The sequence below is a fragment of the Sapajus apella genome, unplaced genomic scaffold (genome assembly GCF_009761245.1).
Source record: "Sapajus apella isolate SASKATOON/1434 unplaced genomic scaffold, GSC_monkey_1.0 scaffold23, whole genome shotgun sequence".
Lineage (NCBI taxonomy): Eukaryota > Metazoa > Chordata > Mammalia > Primates > Cebidae > Sapajus > Sapajus apella.
The window spans coordinates 22,436,274-22,454,170 of NW_022436963.1; the positions used below are offsets into that span (position 1 = coordinate 22,436,274).

General features: G+C 41.1%; 1 protein-coding gene across 9 annotated transcripts in view; it reads right to left on the reverse strand.

Annotated features, from left to right (window-relative positions):
* FOXP1 (forkhead box P1) overlaps positions 1-17,897 on the reverse strand; it is a 632,958-nt gene that overhangs the window by 404,949 nt on the left and 210,112 nt on the right. For all 9 annotated transcript variants that reach the window (XM_032289644.1, XM_032289647.1, XM_032289646.1 and 6 more), the window contains one exon: positions 123-217. The gene's annotated coding sequence lies outside the window, so the exon portion shown is untranslated. The remainder of the gene's footprint in view (positions 1-122; positions 218-17,897) is intronic.

The window sequence follows — 17,897 nt, forward strand, 5'->3', positions numbered from 1 at the left end:
TGATAATTACAGAGCCCATCATCTTCTGCAGGATTACTACTGTATATCGACCACTGGGTCTCCCGCAAAGGTAGATGGCAATTTTTCGGTGGTATACTGCATCAGTGGTGTCTGTCACTTACCCTGAAATTTTGTCGTGTCTCACAGCCATAAAAAGCCTGGGGTCACTGGGAGGGGGCATGCATAATGCCACAGGACTGCAACACACAGAGGGAAGCTGAAAGCAAAAAGAAAAGAAGAGGTTAAGCGAAGGGGCGAATTGTGATGCTTCAAAAGCAAGACAGACACACGAGCCTTCGAGCCCTCGGTATCCCTTGTTTACACATCACATTTACCTTCAGTATATCATCATGTATCTAAGCATCTATTTTATCCTTGGCCTTCTGGAATCAGCATTCAACCCAGTTCACAATCTGAATTACAGGAGGGAGACGCAAAATGTTACGTAGGTAAAACTGTCACTCTTGAAGGCGCTGACATCCACTTAGGAAGTTTAGTTCCTTCAATTTCCATACCGTAATTTCTTTTCTTTTTTCTTTCTTTCTTTCTTTTTTTTTTATTCTGAGACAGGATCTTGCTCTATCACCTAGGCTGGAGTGCAGTGACACATTCAGGGCTCACTGAAGCCTCAACTTCCCAGACTCAAGCACTCCCAAGCAGCTAGAACTACAGGCATGCCCACCATGCTCAAATAATTTTGGGATTTTAGTAGGCAGGCTGGTCTCAAACTCCTGAGCTCAAGTGATTCTCCTGTTCCAGTCTCCAAAGCAGTACAATTACAGGCGTGAGCCACGACTCCCAGCCCTAATTTCTTTCTTTCCCTCTCTCCCACCCTCCCCCTTCCTTTCTTTCTTTTTCAGACAGAGTCTCGCTCTATCACCCAGGTTGGAGGACTGCAGTGGCACGACCTTGGCTCACTGCAACCTCCACCTCCAGGGTTCAAGCACTTCTCCTGCCTCAACCTCGCAGCTGGGATTACAGGTGTCTGCCACTGTGCCTGGCTAATTTTTGTATTTTTAGTAGAGATGGGGTTTCACGATGTTGGCCAGGCTGCTCTCAAATTTTATCCTCAATGATCCGCCTGCCTTGGCCTCCCAAAGTGCTGGGACTATAGGCGTCAGCCACTGTGCCTGGCTTATAATTTCTTATTTCTTAAGATAAATTTTGAGAAATGAGGAAGAAGATCCATAGGTCCAAATGATAATTTTACTATGAGTTTTCATCATTTAGCCTGTCTCAATGCATCCAGTAGAAGAGACAGGAGGAAATAAATACATCCATGGACACAGACACCCCCCTAACAAAACAGACAAGCTCTCTCCTGCCAGCCAAACAGAAAATCTTACTTGCCACAGTTAGCAAGTAACTCTTTTTTTCAGTTGCATTTCAAACGCAGAAGGAGACTGTGACGCAGCCTTCTCATGGAAATAGTCACTCTGTCCATGTGCTAAGACTGTAAGCTTTCAGTTTGGTTGGGTTATTAGTAGAATATTTACCAAATCCAATTCCAAATAAGTTGTTGCTGACAGATAAGTCAACTCATCCGCAAGCACTTTCAGAAAGTTTTTGTGAATAGCTGTCAGTAGGAAGGTTTCACATGCCAGGTCTTTTTTGCATAGATCCTTGAGATAATAATGCCGTCTATATGGCCCTCAAGATTGCATAAAGGACTCTCACTAATACAGAAAAAAATAGAACTTTCTGCCCACTCTGTAGAACTACAGAGTGGGTAGAAAGCCTGAATGTTGGGGGCATGCACATGTATGTCTGTGCGCAGTGTTCTCTTTCAAGAGTAAATTCAAGCAATATTCTGTGAATGTACATGTTTTTAACCTACTCAGATGGAGAAGTTGAAACTAAAAAGGAGATGCATGAAGTTTTATGATTTGAATAGTCACCTGTCTCCGGAAACAATGTGGGTTGTCTGCCTACCAGAACTCAGAAGGGAGTTAAGAGATGGTGTTCCCAGTGGGTGTCTCTTCTAGATATGAGATAAACCCAGGCCAGATTTGTCCACACTGTGTTTTCTAGGTATCTGGTGTCTACTGTGCAGAAACCGTTTGCCAAATACATCATGGCTTAAGAATCTTCATTCTTATAGGACTTTAATGTGCTGTGTTGGCATTTTCCCTCTTGAGCAAGGAAGCTTAAGAGTATGATAAGAACGCATCAAAAATATTTTTAAGATAATTTCAGTTGGCAAAGGCTGTAATCGTTCTAACTTAATTGGTGAACTCATTAATGAGCAACTGTCATGAAGAGAAAGAGGACCATTGTCATCGACTTATCAGAGCAATGAGATAACGAAGTTAATTATATTGGTTTCAATGGATTTACACTGGCTGCCTTTTAGATTCTACATTTCCAAACATTTGTTCTGACACCCCATGTGTTTGCTCTCTTAACAAAAAACCATGAGCTGTGGACTCCTCTAGGAAAAGTCTTCAGATCACATCCCTCGCATCCAGGCAAAGCAACTGGAAAACTTTTCTACCCTTTATTATCTACTTGTAAAATGTTATAAGCCTGTAAACTAGTTAATTTATGAGCCATGTTAATAATTTGCTCACACTCGATCACAGGTTTGGCAAACAGAGTTTCCAAGGGATGTGGGAGGATAATTTGTAGGTCCAGCTTCTCTCCTGAGGGGACACTAACTAATTTGACACAGTAACATGACATTGATGGCGGGGCACACTAATGACCATTCTCCAAGACGGGGCTGTCAGCCTGTCGTTCCAGTGAGAAGCCAGTCTGCTTTCACGGCTGCTCAGGACTGGATGCTCAACTAATTATTCAGACAGCGACATTAATGAGAGCCCTTGTGTTTATTTTCAACATACTAACCAACGCTTAGCTACCATTTGTCTGATATGGTCACTGATTAAAATGTGTTTCATGAATAGTAAATTTGAACTCTAATATAACAAAGAAGCACCGGAGAAAAATAAGGAACAGCTGACTGGAAAACCAACCTGGTCCATGCAACTTGTTTTCTGCCTCATATATTGTCAAGGACAAAGTGACAGGTAGTAGGAAATGCCGTGAATTCCAAGAAAACTGAGAGTAATATTTTGAATTACACATGTCCGTGGGCATGTCTGACTTTTGACCAAGGCCACAGGATACAATATGGTCAAGAGCAGCTTCCATCTCAAATAAACTTTACTAACTTTATGATACTGAATGAAAATCTGAGTTTTATTATTTATTTTTTGAGACAGGGTCTCACTCTGCCACTCACGCTGGAGTACAGTGGCATGATCTCAGCTGACTGCAGCCTCAACCTCCCGGACTCAAGCATCCTCTCACCTCAGCCTCCCAAGTAGCTGAAACTACAGGCAGGTGTCACTATGTCTGGCTAATTTTTGTGTTTTTTGTACAGATAGTGTCTCATTGTGATGCCCAGGCTGGGCTCAAACTCCTGGCCTCAAGCAATCCACCTGCCTTGGTTTCCCAAAGTGCTGGGACTACAGGCATGAGCCACCGTGCCCAGTCTGAATGAAGATATTTAAAGTTAGTTTTTTTCAGAAAATGACCAAAATTTGCTTAAATGTGTTTTTTGAACCTTACAAAAGTTTGATCTTTGATTAGTCTATAATAAGATCTTCACAAACATTAATAATTGCTATTGTATTTTTTCCAAATAAATTGCAAAACCATATGGCTAGGGTTTTTTAAAAAGTGCTTTTTAATATCCTCTTTTGTCTTGTTTCTAGTCTACTAAACCTTGTAATCAAGTTCTTTGTACTTTAAATTAAATTTCTATTTTGGTATGACAAATTTTGTCCTTCATTTTAGGGTGATTATAATCCTAAAATATTCATATAATCGTAATTTAAAATGAATAACTTTCAAAAAAAAAAGGTGTGCTTAGATCTATCAAAGGTGTTAAAAAATTGAAAATGCTTCTGATATAGTTCATTGCAAAATGTGCAACTTGAAATAAATAACAGTGGTAGTAATTCAACAGATGTTCTACCTGCCATCACAGATAAAGAATTCTACTCAATATTGTGTATGACTTCTGATTTTATAAAATAACAAAATAAATATGAGTTCATGTAGATCGCTTTGGGAAGGAAAATGTCATTGCATGCAACATTTCTTAAGTATGTATTTCTAAACTTATTCACTTTGAGATAGATCTGTAATTTTAGAACGCCAAAATGCCTAAATGGCACACAACATGTGGGAAGCAGATTCAGAATGCAGGCTAATTTTTAACATATATTTAAACAAGTATCCAGATAAACTGTTCCAAACCAGCACGACTGTCTAAACGCTGCCCTTCCCAGGGGACTTGTTGCAGACAGGTTCTCAGATTAGCAGCACCTCTGGGCAGTTTATGTATGGTAAGCATTTGTCCTCCAAAATAATACAAGAAAATGTGGTCAGTCTGTGGCAGAGACTGGCTAACCGTTCATCAAATCCATTTCTTTTTCCTGAACACACAGCTGGAATGCATTTCCCAGCAACCCTTGTAGTTAGGTGGGGCCTGGTAACTGAGTTCTAACCAAATAGATGGAAGTGAGTATACACTCCTTTCATTCAGATCCTGAAGCCTCTGGCACCATCCCTAATGACTGCTTTCTTCCCTGGATTGTGGGTCCAGAGATCTAGTGGAGAACTCCTAGCTCCTGGAGATATTGGAGTCACTGGATGGAATCAGCCTGGGTCCCTGAAAGACCACATGGAGCTGAGCTACCACTGCTCCTGTCCCCCTCAACCAGCACTAGACTGTGAGGTGCTCAAGAATTAAATGCATTGAGTTAAGCCTTTGAGATTCTGGAATGTTGGTTACAGCTACTAGTATCTCTTACCCAAATACATGGACCTTTCCAATTTCTTCCTAGCTTTTACTTGAGTCTCCAGGTAACCCTAAGTAAACAGCTCTGTCAATTTGGAACATTTTCTGAAAATATTTCATACTTAGGATTACTTGCTCCTCTAACTAAGCTAAGGGTAGAAAAAGGAAAGGGAACCAAAAGCTAATGTATTCCCAAAATGTGTCAGGCATGGCTTTCCTTACTTAATCTTCATGTAGCCCAGTAAGGAAGTTGGATTTCCATTTTACAGATGAGAATACTGAGCTGCTAAGAACTGAAATAAAAGCAAATGCCACAGAATATTGATCTAGTTGACAGTTTCCTAGTTGAATGCCTTTTTATGTTGTTTAATTGGGGCTTTCAAAATCTAAACTTTATAGAAAATGTATGTTTTCTTTCGAAATGAAAACATTTTTGTCTGTTGCTATTATAAAAGAAAAAAATCATAAAACGTCCTTCAAATTTAATGTAACATTTTAAATGAAATATGTGAAGGTTAAATATTGCATTACATTATAATTGGTAGAATACCAGAAACTTCCCAGAGGTTTTGAAAACCCAGACACCAAAGTTATATGTCTGATTGTTCTTCATGATTTAAGAAAAAAAAAAAAAAAGTCACATTTCAAACAAATGTATGTTGAGATCATATTAATTATTAATTACTGTTTTAAACATTTTACATCCTTAACATCATAGCTATTTATATAAATGACATTTTGCTATCTTTTAGTCGTATTTTAGAAAAGAGTTGGCAAACTTTTTCTAAATAATAATAGAAAGGAACACTTTTTTCTGTAAAGGAACACTTAGTGAATAGTTTACACTTAGGAGCTACAAGCTCTCTATTGCAACAACCCGGGTATTATAGTAGAAAAGTAATCCTATGTAAACAAGTGGGTGTCATTGTGTTCTAATAAAACTTTATTTACACAAACTGGCAGTGGGCTGGATTTGCCAGCTTCTGCTTCAGAACAATGATTGGGGGTTTTGCACATTGACACATAACACGTTAAAATTTTTCCTATGCAAAAAAAATGGAAAATAGACTCTGGCTAGCATTTTCACTCTGGATATCTGACTGCCAGGGATGGATTACTGATGGTAAGGGTAGTTGCCTTAATTTGCCAAAAGGTTAAGAGATGAGCATTGGCAGGCTCAGCTTCTACTCACCCTATGCCTGGTTCTTTCCCCTAAGTGATGCCACCTTTCCAAGGGCCCATGCACCCACATAGAGAGCTTACTGGAATCCTGTGCCATTCCAAACAAAAACCCAAGGAATACTTGCAACAACAAAAAAAGAAAAAGCTGAAGCCTTTTTCCAGCCCCTGCGTTAACAGTGCTTTTTTCAAGCCCCTGTAGGTGACAGTCACCTTAAAGTGACCTTATGCTGAACCTTTTTTCAAAAAGCAAAATAAATAATAGGTAGATTTCAGAAGTCACTGGAAGAGAGACAGAAATGACATCCACTAAAAGTTTCAAAATCAGGCATGAAGTTTCCCTAAATTAGAACCAAACCGCTTTCTTGGATTTAAAGGATGTTCTTTGTTAACCAATTTCAGGGTAGAAGCTACGTGTCCAGTGATAGAATATGCCAGGAACAATGAGTCAAATGTATTATTCCCCACTATTCTCTCAAGGATATACAATTATTGTAATGATGACTTGGTCCACTTTTTTTTTCTTTTGGATGGCAAAGCTCAGAGATACATACAGAGTTTTGGTTTTTTTTAAACCTCAGTTCCCCATTAATGTTTTATTATAACAGTTAAGTGTACAAAACGATTTGAGAGATAAAATGTGTAAATTTCATGAATCTGTTTTATCTTAAATGTCAATCAAAGCAGAACAAAAGTAAGTAAATGATAGTCCAGTCTGACAAAGAAATATTTTGTAGGATGTAGTCACTTAAAATGGGGAAATATGCGCAAATGCTTGTTGCCATGTGATATAAAATAAGCAAGATAGGAAAATTGTATCTACAATTTTCTACAATTGTATCTCCTATCTCCTTTCTCAGTTGCGTAAAAATATGTGCCAATGAAGAACAGAAAAAAAATAAAATTAACAGTATTTGCCCTAGAGAAATGGGATTAAGGTTAGGATTTTTCTTTAGAATTTTTCGTATTCTCTAGATTTTTCCAAAACAGAGTAATATCCAAAATACCTGCTGCACAATTTGAAACAATGGTTTAGACTTGAAAGAAAAAGAAGAAACACTTTGCACATGTCTACTCATTTATTAATGGCTTCTGATTGTCTTGCTTCCAGACTAGAAGTGCCTTGAGAGCAAAGGTTCGTGTTACCTCTCATGCCCCAAACACAATATCTACGGCATCTTACGCACTCAATTAACATTTCTTGGAGCAACTGAATAGACCATCTTACTTTTTTAAAGTCCTCTTAATGAGATTCCATAAATAAATTAAATTTTTATACTTCAAGCCTTTACAAGAAATTAAATAATTTTGTTTAAAGAGGTTGATTGCTTGTGGATTATGGCTGTAAATAAATTGCTTGATGCAAAATTATACTTTCTCCTCTTCCCTTTTTTCCATGATGGCACACAATAATTTGTCTTTCAATAACCTCAAACAATTCTGCATCATTTGCTCATTAAAAACAAAATACATCTTGATCACGAAGCTTGGCATTTCATAAATATTTACCCCAAGTGCACTGCCTGCTTTGAAGCTGGGATGGTAAGTTCCTGATTGACAAGCAACTTCTGTGCAGAAGGCGGGAGGAGACCTCTCCTGTCAGCTGGGAGAAGGGCACACACTGCCTTTGCACCTACTCTCTCCAGCAGAGGCTCTTTCCCCATAGCCGAAAAACCCACACTAACTGTGATCATCATTCATCAGTGTCTCTCTCACACATACACATAAACATACACATACACACTCCCTCTCTCTCACTTTGCATTCACTCCCTGTTCACATTCTCTCAATGGCTTGCCAGTAGTGTCAGGACAGGAACCAAAAGTATTCCCATGGTTTACAAGGTCCTGTATGATCTGACACCTGTTGACCTCTCTAACCTCCCGCTTAACTATCTGTCTCCACTACAAGCTTCTCACTGAGTCTTCATACTGGGCTGGAAGGATGGCAGGGAGGGATATTGAAGATTAGATGGAAGATTTCAGGTCCCATCCTGAGAACAAAAATGGTGAGCACGACAGAGAGGAAAAGAACATATCTTCCCCTAAGAAAACCCCAAAACAACAATAAAAAACAGTGCATCATAAACACTCTATTATATGTTTTCCTCCAAGAAATATATCAGGGATAACTTTCTGGATGAAAATAAGTGAGATTAGTAAACAGAAAATTCAAATCTTAAAAGCAACTTCAATTTTCTTTTTAAATAAGAATTTGCCCACCAGTCCTTTGCAAGCCCATAATGATGGCTAGTGGTAATGGACTAGTGAGTCCTCTGCAATACCACCAAACTCTTTTTCCCAGAGTCGTCAACTCCAGGAGAAGAAAAAATGGTGCCAACCACAGAACACAAGCAGATCTTGCCCTGTGAGAGCCAATCTGTGTGGATTCAGACTTACTCACCACTTAGGGTGGAATATTTCATTTGACAGTATAAGGACTGCAAGCTACAGCTAGACCCATGACACATTATGCTGCTGGATCCCACAGAGGAAGATAGGTTCTTCATTGGACTTTATTTTTCTTTTTTTGGAGATGGAGTTTCACTCTGTTTCCCAGGCTGGAGTACAGTGGCACGATCTCAGCTCACTGCAAACTCCGCCTCTCAGGTTCAAACGATCCTCCTGCCTCAGCCTCCTGAGTAGCTGGGATTACAGGCACTTGCCACCACGCCCGGCTAATTTTTGTATTTTTAGTAGAGATGCGGTTCCACCATGTTGGCCAGGCTGGTCTCAACCTCCCTGACCTCAAGTGATTCACCCGCTTTGGCCTCCCAAAGTGCTGGGATTATAGGCGTGAGCCACCGTGCCTGGCCTTAGCTGGGATTTAAATGAAAGGCATCCTCTTCCTGACATACAAAAGTTAAGAACCACTGCAGGTCATCACTCTCCTTAGTCTCTGGGAGAAAAAGCGTACTAATATATGAATAGGCTACAAAAACAGGAGGTGTGCTTTATTTCACACCTCAATAAACCTCAATAGCTAAAACCAAAGCAACATATTGTTTGGGACTGTCACATGATAACTAATTTTCACTGTACTGTCTTCATCCTGGGTACATAGGAAAATGACATTTCCAAGTCCAATCCCAATTTCACTGGCATTTACACAAGTCAGGACCATGTCACTGATTTCTGGTCAATGGGATGTAAGCAGAAGCAAGGGGCACTTCTAAGCCCACGATGGCAGGTCAACTGCGCTCCTAGTTCCTCTTCCCCACCAACAGCTGAGATCCCACAGCAAGAACAAGATGGAGGAGGTTCAACAGACATGAACAGAGGACAACATATACCTTATTATGTAACGCTACCAAAATCTGTGTGTTAGTCGCGGCAGCTAACACAACACGTTGTAAGTGTATACTTCATTAGGATCTACCTCAAATAAATACTTATTTCTGCCCTCATTAAGATCTACCTAAAATAAACGCTTTTTTCTGGCTTTGTCTCCACTTCTCCCATCCTGGCCCCATGGGATCATGTCTTTTTTTGGGGGGGCGGGGTCGAGTCTCACTCTGTTGTTCCGGCTGGAGTGTAGTGGCACGATCTTGGCTCACTGCAACCTCCGACTGCCCGGTTCAAGCGATTCTCCTGCCTCAGCTTCCCGAGTAGCTGGGACTACAGGTGCACGCAATCATGTCCAACTAATTTTCATATTTTTAGTAGAGACAGGGCTTCACCATATTGGTCAGGTTGGTCTTGAACTCCTGACCTTGTGATCCACCCGCCTCAGCTTGCCAAAGTGCTGGGATTACAGGCGTGAGCCACTGCGCCTGGCCCGGACCATAATATCCGGTGCAACCCCTTTTTAGAGAGAACCCACCGCACCACTATGTCTTCCAAAGATCGACCATAGGGCATAATGAATCAACTCACAGGGAAAGCATCCGCGGGACAGCGACTTTCTCGGTACCACCGCACGCCAGACACTGTATTTGAAGTGCATCATAGCTTGAACTTGAGACAAATGAGGTTTCAGACCTCCTGGAGGCCACAGACTACCAGGAAACACCAACAAAAGCACACAGAGGTAACCTAAGCTCAAGGGGTCAGAAAAGATTTTGTGGAAGAGATGACCCGCAAGCCATTAAATGAGAAGTCAGTGGGTGTTAGCCAGGTAGAGAGGACTGGGTGTAGGGCGAGGGAAATGATCCTAGGATGTTCCGACAGTGCTGCAGCCAAAACAGATAGAAGCAAGCACAAACGCCAGGCCTGAAAATCATCAATCTTCTGCCTTCTTCCATGACACTAAAAACAGAACTGGGGAGTGTCAGGACTTCCAAAACCAAAACAAGGCCAAATCGATTGAGTAATACAGAAATAAAAGAATGCTATTACACTCTGCTAAGTGTCTCAATGGTGTAACTTAAGACAAAAACACTTGTTTTTCTACCAGCGACAGGGAGAAAGGAGCGAGTTATTCACACTGACACTGCTTTTCTAAATTATCTGAGAAAATAGTAGCATGAGAAACGAGGTTGCCTGAGTTCACAAACCATTGCACTTGTCCTTAAATATCCACCCAACTCCTCCTTTATAAGTATCATAATTATCCTTTAAAAAACAAAGTTAGTTTTGTTGATTCTTTCACTCCATAAACCCTTGAGGAAAGAGCACTAGAACAGGGTCACAAGACCTAGGTTCTGACCGGCACTGGGCACCACTTAGCTGTTGCCCCTTCCCACTTAGCTATAGTCCTTGACTGTGTCTGTCTTACCTTCTTATGAGACTACTGCCTTTGTAGAAGTCCCACGTCTTTTCTGCCACTATCTGCCACTAACACCCTCTAACAGGCTTCTCAAACTTACATGCTCATGAGAATCACCTGAAGGTCTTATTACAAGCGGAATGCTGGGTCCCAACCCCAAAGTTTCTTTTTTGTTTGTTTGAGATGGAGTCTCACTCTGTGGCCCAGGCTGGAGTGTAATGGCAGGATCTCAGCTCACTACAACCTCCACCTCCCAGGTTCAAGCAATTCTCCTGCCTCAGCCTCCTGAGTGGCTGGGATTACAGGTGCATGGCATGATGCCCAGCTAGTTTTTGTAGTAGAGACAGAGTTTCACCATGTTGGCCAGGCTGGTCTCAAACTCCTGACTTCAGATGATCCACCCACCTCGGCCTCCCAAAGCATTGGAATTACAAGCATGGGCCACTGTGCCTGGCCCCCAACCCCAGAGTTTCTGATTCACGATGGCTGCAGTGAGGCCAGAGAACTTCAATTTCTTACAAGTTCTCAGGTGCTGCTGCCGCTGCTGGTTCAGATGCCACACTCGGAGGACCGTGCTCTGAAGCACTGTGCTTCCAATCCTGTACTGCTGTGCAGCTGCATCTCATTGCCAGCTAGAAAAGGGTCTTCTCCCTTCACCAGGGCCAGCTGAGTGTGTCTCAGGTGCAGCATCTTCCAGGATTCCCTGCGCAACCTCAGAGAGTCAGAATCTCAACCTCTCTCCAAAGGAAGCCTGCTCTCAGGAACACAGGAAATTACAATCCATTCCCCAGTCCATGTGGTTTGTTCTCACGCCTAAATCAGAAGTCACTGCCTCCAACTGCTTTGCATCCATTTCAGAACAAAATCCAGGCTGGGTACGGTGACTCAGCCCTGTTATCCCAACAGTTTTTGAGGCTGAGGCGGGAGGATCGCTTGAAGCCGGGAGTTTGAGACCAGCCTGGGTAACACGGCAAGATCCCATCACTATAATTTGTTTTAAAATGAGTCAGGTGTGGTGGCACACCCATCTGCTGTCCTAGCTGCTTGGGAGGCTGAGGTGGGAGGATAACCTGAGCTCAGGAGTTTGAGGCTGCCAGGAGCTACAACTGCATCACTGCACTCCAGCCTGGGTGGCAGAGAACAAAACCCGGCCCTCTGCCCTGCTATACAGGGTCCTGCTGACTCCCAGCTTTTCCACACTGTCTCCACTCCACACCTCCGTCTCTAATAACCACCTGGGGCCACACTGGCCTTCCTGCCCCACACTACACTCAGCTTATTCCCAACTCTGAGGCTTAGCCCTCCTTCATTCTCTGCCTGAAAGGTTCTTCCCCTGGCTCCTTGCACAAGAGGATCATTTTTTTTTTTTTTTTTTTTTTTTTAAGACAGAGTTTCACTCTTGTTACCCAGGCTGGAGTGCAATGGCGCGATCTCGGCTCACCGCCACCTCCGCCTCCTGGGTTCAGGCAATTCTCCTGCCTCAGCCTCCTGAGTAGCTGGGATTACAGGCACGCGCCACCATGCCCAGCTAATGTTTTGTATTTTTAGTAGAGACGGGGTTTCACCATGTTGACCAGGATGGTCTCGATCTCTTGACCTCGTGATCCACCTGCCTCGGCCTCCCAGAGTGCTGGGATTACAGGCGTAAGCCACCGTGCCCAGAGGATCATTCTTTAGATCTTTGGGTCTTAAGTAGAAAGCCACCTTTTCCAAGAGGCCTTCCCTGGCCAGACAATGTAAGTGGCCTTCCCAAGGTCTGTGCTTTCTGCTGTCTCCTGTGTGAACTCCCATTCCACGTAGATGTCTTGTTCCTTTGTTTCACTTGTGCTCTCGGCTTCTTTCTACTGGAGGACAAACTCCAGGAGAGCAGAGCTGTGGTGGGGCTCTCACAGAGTTTGCCCTCTAACAGAAAGAGGCTAAGGGCAAAGGTCTGTTTCCTGCCTTGCTATGCTCTTCTCCCCCTGCCACCATCAGCACAATGACTGTCACACAGCAGGTACTCGGCAGGCACTCTGCAGATATGTGTTGAATGGATGAATTACTAAATCTAAATATACCATGCTATCCTTCCATTGACTAAAAAGCTAAGAAAAAAGAAAAACTTCATCACTCAAAGCTATAATGTAACAAGTTACAAATGCCAAAGTGATTTGCAAATGCACACAACGAGATCAGTTACAGAAATGATGCATCTAGGCTTGGAATTCAGGCATCAGAAATTGAAGTGGGTTGAGGACTGGAAGAGATTCTCTGTCATATGTCGCAAATGACCCCTGAGAAGCCCACCCTGTCCTCTACAAGCCATCTCCGATAACGTCTGCAAGGTGGGATCCTGAACTCTTGATTTTTTGAACTTCTTTTTAATGTCACTCACTCCCAGTGCCAGGTGCAAGAAGAAAAGTAGGTACTAAAATTATCTGCACACTGAGCTCCTCTGCCATGGGCGACTCTGAAAAACCACTTGTAAGTATTCGATGTTAACCACAGTTCGTAATTTTGTCACAGGTGTTTGACTAAAAAGGGGACAAAGCCTTTTAAGACAGTACACCCATATTATGTCATTGTGTATATTCTGTACCACACCTAAAAGCTGACGAAATCTTTTCTTTCTATGCCATGGCAACCAGGAGGGTTAATGCTGCATGATTTTGCTAAGAGCATCCTATATGCTCCAAAATGTTCGCCTTTACAAAAAAAAAAAAAAAAAAAGATGTTAAAGTAGAATTTTAACACAACTTGTCATAAAAGCTGACACTAGTACACTGGAGAGAAAACCAAATGACATGAGTTGTACCTGGCAGTTCAACAGAATATAGGATAAATACTCTTTGTAAGGCAGCCAAAGCATTGGTTAGAAGTTCAAATGAGGAGGATGAAGTGAATGAATATTCAAAGTATACTATACCAAATGATTTTTCTATAATTATAAAAAAAATCATTAAAATGCACTAAGCTTCACAAAAAGCAGCACAGTGAGGTGAAACTGGTGCCAATCCTGGTTTGGACATTAATTTGCTTCTTGGTGGTTTTGGAAAAGTCACGCACCCTCTCTGAAACATGTTATCAGGAGAAGGTTTAATGAACTCAATCGTCTCAAAGTTTCCTGCTAGTCCACACGCTCTTTGAGTCTATGAATGTTTCTGGACACGCATCTTAAGTGGACAGACACAAAGGAAAGGGTGAATTCACCTCTCCCCTGCTAATGATCTAACAAATGCTATGAGAACTGTCTTCTTCCAGCAAAGACAAAGGTGTGGGGTGGCTATACAATGGGGTTTGTTGTATCTTTTCAAATAAAGTTCTGTTTCTATATACTGCAGGAGGGTGAGTTGATGTAGTAATTACCTGTTACTCTTGACAAGTAAGGTAATTAATGTAGCAAAATACCACTGCAATGTGTGTAAATTTAGACCACCATAATTAAAGCACCCTTCTGTTCAACAAACTGTTCAATTAAGAAAAAATATTGACGGTGTACATTTTTTGAAATTAGAAAACGTATGGAATGAATGAATCTCACTTGGTTGACATCCATTTCTAGACTGTGTTCTCAGCAGGGTGCATCCATAAAGGGTATATAATGGAGTAAATTCCACTGAAACACAGAATTATTTTTGTACATCTACTGTTAAGACTCTCTTGTGGAAGTAATTTATTTAGAATTTGCATTCTATAAAACCTACATCTGGGCCCAGTGCGGTGGATCACACCTGTAATCCCAGCACTTTGGGAGGCTGAGGCAGGCAGATCACTTGAGGTCAGGAGTTCAAGGCCAGCCTGGCCAACAAGGTCAAACTCCGTCTCTACTAAAAATACAGTGGTGGTGCACACCTGTAATCCCAGCTACTCTGGAAGCTGAAGCAGGAGAACTGCTTGAACCTGGGAGGTGGAGGTTGCAGTGAGCCACGACCACGTCACTGCACTCCAGCCTGGGTGACAGAGCAAGACTCTTGTCTCAAAAAAAAAAAAAAAAAAAAAAAAAAACCCAAGACCACCATCTGTCAGAAAATGAATTCTAGGAGTATCTGAACCCCAAAACTATTACAGGTAGCAAAAAAATGAAAAATAATTATTGTGCAATTATCCATAACCTGAGAGTACCATTACTACCTGTCAATTTTAAAGAGCTGGAGACACTGAACACATGATGTGCAAGTAACATAGCTGCAAAGTTCCTGGTACTCTCTGAAGAGGGAGGCAAAGGTATGAAAGCCAGCTGCACTACTCTTTTATTCTCATTCCTTCCTGTATCTACAAGCCACTTCCAGACCCAAATGTTAGCATCTTGAACAAGAAGACTACATGGCCTTTCACTCTATAGCAAAGTGCATCTCCTTGCTAATCTACTCTCGAAAATCTCCAGCCACATCAAGAGTTAAAAGCACAAATAAATTAAACTAGAACTGCTATAAGACTAAGAAGAGAAAAAAATCTGTTACCCGATCAGTAGAAAAGTGGTTGCCTCTAAATTCATTCATAATGGGGGGGAGGGGAGAGGAAAAAAACAGAAAAGAGCTTCTGATTTAGTAAAGTAGAGAACTGGACAAGGGTTCTCACAGCTTGTTCACTTACAGAGAATATGCCAATGATGTGTTTGCCTTAGTACTTACAGTTCAGACTTGTGTCTTAAAAAAATGTATCTTAAAATTACCACCAGTGATACTGGCTAGTATATTCAAAAGCAATGGCAGTATACATTGTCAAGTCATCGCCGAAGGAAGATGAGAACAAAGATCTGGTTTCACATCTGAGAAGAAAACCCCAAGGGATTCCTCTCTTAATTCTTCCACTCAGATAAATTCAGAGGAAGATACAACAAAGTGGCCTGAGTAAAGAAACAGCTGGAATTCTGACAGACCAAACAGCGTGATATGAGAAAGAAATGATATATGATTTTGGTGTTATTTAATGATGTACATACACATTTTTTTGTTTTCATTTTTTATATTTTTGTATAGCATACCTTACCTTAGGAGACGTAAACTCTAGAGAGGTAACTGAAAGGAAACTCCAAGTGAATTCTCAGCTTAACATTCTGAAATTAAGTCCTAAATGTTCCATATCTGAGAACTTGGATGTATCCCCAAGTAAAGAATAAAGAGTACAAGGAGACATTCTAGACTGAAACACGTTGAGGAAATGAAATGGTTTCTCCAAGTCAAACACTCCAATTTCACACTTGGAAATAATAACAATGTCATTAAAAGACAGGGATGAAGAAATCACTGTTCTAGCTGCTGATATAAACAAAGCTAGCCGGGCGCGGTGGCTCACGCCTATAATCCCAGCACTTTGGGAGGCCGAGGCGGGTGGATCACGAGGTCAAGATATCGAGACCATCCTGGTCAACATGGTGAAACCCTGTCTCTACTAAAAATACAAAACATTAGCTGGGCATGGTGGCGCGTGCCTGTAATCCCAGCTACTCAGGAGGCTGAGGCAGGAGAATTGCCTGAACCCAGGAGGCGGAGGTGGCGGTGAGCCGAGATCGCGCCATTGCACTCCAGCCTGGGTAACAAGAGCGAAACTCCGTCTCAAAAAACAACAACAACAACAAAAAAAAAACTAAGGCTAGATATCATGACTTTTACAAAATCAGATGATTCCCCAGCAAGAAGGAGGGGTTTGTAAAAATCTGCCTTAGTGCTTTCATTATATAGTGGAACTAGGGTGTTAACCTTTAAAATGAGTATTTTTCAAAAATTGTACGGTTTCAAAGGAGGCTAATTCTGTATTACAGTAGGGATAGAGACATAAAGGGACATGATTTGGGGTTCTGATGTAAGATTCATGAGCTGCAAACTAAAATTTCTGACTTTCAAATGCTGAAGAACCACCCAAAGAACCAACGAAGGTCAATACTGTTTTTGCCCACTGAGCAAACTTGAGAGGTGAAATCCCCATAAGCATTTATTTTAAATATTACATCAAATGTCGCTGATGGGCCATAATATGTAACAAAGTATTGCTGAACCATTTCACCTCCATTCCATTATATGATTCTCACAAACCACTGAGGTAGGATTAATCCCATCTTACAGAAAGGTAAAGTAAGGCCCAGAAGCAGCTAAATGATGTGGCTGAGTTCCCAAAAGCTGCTGTACTGAAACAGCTTGTTCTTCATGGAATGCGATAAATACTTCTCTTGTCTCCACTGAGTTCGTTTACACAGAATACACCAATGATGTGTTTGCCTTAGTACTTACAGTTCAGACTTGTGTCTTTAAAAATGTATCTTAAAATTACCAGTGATACTGATTGGCGAGTACATTCGAATGCAATGGTAGTATACATTAAGTAATCACTGAAGATGAGAACAAAGATCTGGTTTCAAATTCTGGCTTATTCATTTAGTAGAAATACCAAATTGGAAATTGTGGCCATATTAACTCAAAATAGCTTAAGAAGCCAATTATGCCTAGAATTTGCTTTGCCCCAAAAGAGGGCTCAAGGAAACACCACCATTAGCTTCAATTTTCAGCTTTACGTAAATCAGTTCTTCATTTAACTTCCTCTTAGCCTTTTCCTTTTAGCCCCTCAGTTGCATCACACCGTGGTCCCCTTTCAACTGACAGACAGAATCTGAGAACCATGGAGTTGGAGTATGATTTTTACACATCATGTACATTCTCCAGATGTAGAAACTGATGCAAGAAATTGAAAAAAGGTGAGAGTATATAAGAAGTGAAGACAAAGAATTATCACAATCACACCTATCATATGTATTCATTTTTTAACCTACAGAAACTCAAAAGTGAGCAAAATGCAAAACAGATTCTTCATCTTCTTTTATTCTCAAAATTAATAAAAACAGGAGAAAAAAACTAAATGGCGACTAGGTGAGCAAGTGCAACTGAACTGATGTTAAGGTGTTAAAACGTGTGAGTCAATATTTCCTTGGTTTAAGCAAATTTAAGAGAGTTCAGTGGGCCACAAAAACTCACTGATGTGAAGGTACCAAAGTCTGACATACATGTGAACTTCATGCATTACTGCCTCTTTACATAAGGGAAAATTATTTTAAACTGAATATTAAAAATACAGAAAGGTAAAATGGATGTTTAAAGCACTACTGACTCCTAGAATTAAGTGTCCTCTAATATTTAACTCCAGCTTAGGTATTCAGCAAAACAATTCTTGGAGATACTTTTTATTTAATGAGGTATATAAATATCATGTAAAGGAAATATTACTTTGATGT